Here is a 3,293-nt window from a genome sequence, read left to right on the forward strand (position 1 = left end):
TGTGAAGTCGCTCTGAGTTCTTCTAGTGCTTCTCGGATCTTATCGTAGGGTGTATTCGCCACTCGTCCTTCTTCGACCTCTCGCTCTGATTTTCTTCTATTGTACTCGACTAGATCTGACTCATATCTGATCCAAGCTTCCTTGCGCTGCCTAGCACGGTGTTGACGTCCTTATTTCAATTTGTTCTTTCTCTCTCTGGCTTGCCTCTGACTCTTGGTCTCACCATCATGCCCCTAGGTAAAGGGTGATATGTTGGACTCAGATTCATCCAATGACCTGACATCAGGCACTTCTGGGGGGACCAATGGTGATCGAGGATGGCGAATCATGAATACTTCTCGTGCGTGAATTGCTCTACTATTGGCACCGGTTTCCGCACTGTCGGAGTAGTTGATAACTTTAGTAGAGGCTTCAAGGTCATAGATTGAGTCTCCTTCTTGGTAGGGTAGAATTGTTGTTGTCGTATTATCGACTAGTTGGGTGCCGCTATCCTTAGGAACGGAACCTAGCCAGTGGACGATGTAGTCTTGAGATGTTATAGTTAACATGAGACCTTTCTGGGCTCCTTTTAGTGGCATTCTAAGCACCGGATCGAGGAATCCTTCAGGCCGTGCTTGATAAGACATTGCCATATTGTGGAGTCCGAACGGAAAAGGACCCAACTTCTTGAAAAGACTCTGAGTGTACTTCGAGTTGTATTCTTGATAGGCTAAGGCCACGTTCTTAAGCCCCATCGGAAAAGAACTTGGTTTCTCAGAAGAACTCAGGTAAGACTCCATTTCGGATGTGGAACCTGAGTTTGAGTTGGATGCGCCAAGTCACGAAATCTGAGTTGGATCGGACATCGCGAGCTGCGCGAATCTTCCAGCAAGTTGATATGTCATAGTCGCTGAAATAGAATGGTCTTCATGGTGATCCAAATTTTAGAGGAGATGGCTTTGGAGCTTGCCATTGTCACCTACCTCATAGATCCATGAACCAAAGATGAAGGTTGATCCCGTCGAGAAGATCATGTTGTCGAGGTCCGTTGAGCTCTCGGATGCAAAGTCGCCGAAAGCCCCTACCTGGCACGCTAGCTATCTATGTTTTACCACCAATAGCCTACCACGAGGGTACCCGGGGCAGTATGTTCGGGCTTCAGCGTATGCAGAACTCGACGGTTAACGCAAAAGACAGTCGATTTATCCTGGTTCGGACCCTTGATCTTTGATCGAGTAATAGCCCTACGTCCAGTCGACGTTAGCCTTTGCGTTGGATTGATTATGAAGTGTTCCATTGTGTTATCAAAGTCCCGTCTCTAAGAACCCTACCCTCCTTTATATAGTCAGGAGGCTAGAATCCTAGTCGGTTTATAATGAGAGTTCCTAGTAGGATTACAGAATAATACTACTACTAAGATTACATGAGAAGAATCCTTGTTAGACTAGATCTTCTCCCTTCCTTGCGGGGTATCCCGTGGGTCCCGCATCGACAGTGATCTGAAGCTAGGTGCCAGAGTCTGGTCAACATTAGTAAGGTTCTAGAGGGCAGTTTTCATGACCAGACGCGTCCGATCAGTGCTAACCGAACGCTGGTCAGTGTTCGACCATAACTTAAACTGCACAGAGGCGAGTGAACTGACCGGAGCGTCTAGTCACCCTGTAGTGGCACATAACGGTTCGTTTTGAATGAGGGGTTATAAATACTTCCTCTATTCACTCAAGGGATCACTTTTGCTCATTCCAACAGCTGAGAAACATCCTTGAGAGTGCCAAGAAGAGCAAGGTCCTAGTGAGGTGATTGAGATTTGAGAATCCAAGAGAGAGGCCTCATTAGTGAAAGCAAGAGTAGCAAAGTGTGCATCCACCCTTCTCATTAGGCTTGTTGTTGTCAAGTGAGAGTTCGTGCTTGTTACTCTTGATGATCGCCATCACCTGGATGACTTAGTGGAGATTGGGAGCTTGGTGATCATCCGGCGAAGCTTGTGGATGACCCAACTCAAGTTGTGAGCGGTTGTGGGTGATTCACCGCGACGGAGTATCGAAGAATCAACCCATAGAGAGCACTTGATCCTTGTGTGGATCAAGAAGGAGCTACACCCTTGCATGGGTGCTCCAACGAGGACTAGTGGGGAGTGATGACTCTCCGATACCTCGACAAAACATTGTCGTGTTCCTCCTTCTCTCTTTACTTTAAACATTTACTTTGAGCAATTCAATTCTTGTCTTTACATTCATAGAATTGCCATGCTAGAGTAGGATTGGAACATAGGTTGCTAAACTTTTGTGTGGTAGAACAATAGAAACACTTTCTAGATGCAAGGGGTGAAGTGGGCTAACCGTAGGGTTTAATTATTGCAAAGAATTTTAGAATTAACCCAATTCACCCCCCTCTTGGGTATCTTGATCCTTTCAATTGGTATCAGAGCCTCGTGCTCACATATTTAGGCTTAACCACCTAGAGAAAGATATCTCATGGGGATGGACCTCCTCCTATCTTTAAGGGGGGTGATTTTCCTTATTGGAAATTCCGCATGGAGGCGTATTTAGAAGCTCTAGATGTTGGAATACTTAGAGCCGTCTCACAAGGATTCCCAAAACCTTGGGATCCCATGCACCTTCAAGCCGATGAAGTAAGCTACGAGAAATGGAATGCAAAGACTAGAAACACCATCTTTAGAGGCCTTTGCAAAGATGTGTTTAACCGGGTGAGGAACCACAAGGATGCTCATGCACTATGGTTAGACATTTGTGCGCTCCATGAGGGAACTAAGAGTGAGCATGAGGAACGCTATCATTTCGTTATGAAAAAGCTTAATTCTTTTGAGATGCTACCTAAAGAGAGTGCTAATGAAATGTACTCACGCTTGAATGTTCTTGTAGAGGAAGTCAATGGGCTTGGACTTGCTCAAATGCAACCCTCTAATGTCATAAGAAAAATCTTGAGTGTCCTCCCCATTGATAAATATGGGCATATTGTGACTGTGCTTCATCAAGGTGATCTTTCCACCGCTACAATGACTCAAATCTTGGGAAAGATCAATGCTCATGAGATGTACATACACATCACACCACAAGATGGCTCATCCTCTACCAAGAAGAAAGACAAAGACTTAGCATTCGAGGCTAGCCAAGAGAAGGGCAAAGCAAGAATTGAGTATGAGAGCTTAAGTCATGATGAAGTTGATGATGCAAGTCTTGCTCTCATGGTGAGAAGAATCGCCAAGATGCTAAAGAAGCTCAACAAGAGTGGCATCAAGTTTGATGGGAAGAAAAAGAAGTTCTTCACTAGCACAAGAAGGAAGCCAATCTCCA

Source organism: Miscanthus floridulus, chromosome 7 (genome assembly GCF_019320115.1).
Source record: "Miscanthus floridulus cultivar M001 chromosome 7, ASM1932011v1, whole genome shotgun sequence".
NCBI classification, from domain to species: Eukaryota; Viridiplantae; Streptophyta; class Magnoliopsida; order Poales; family Poaceae; genus Miscanthus; species Miscanthus floridulus.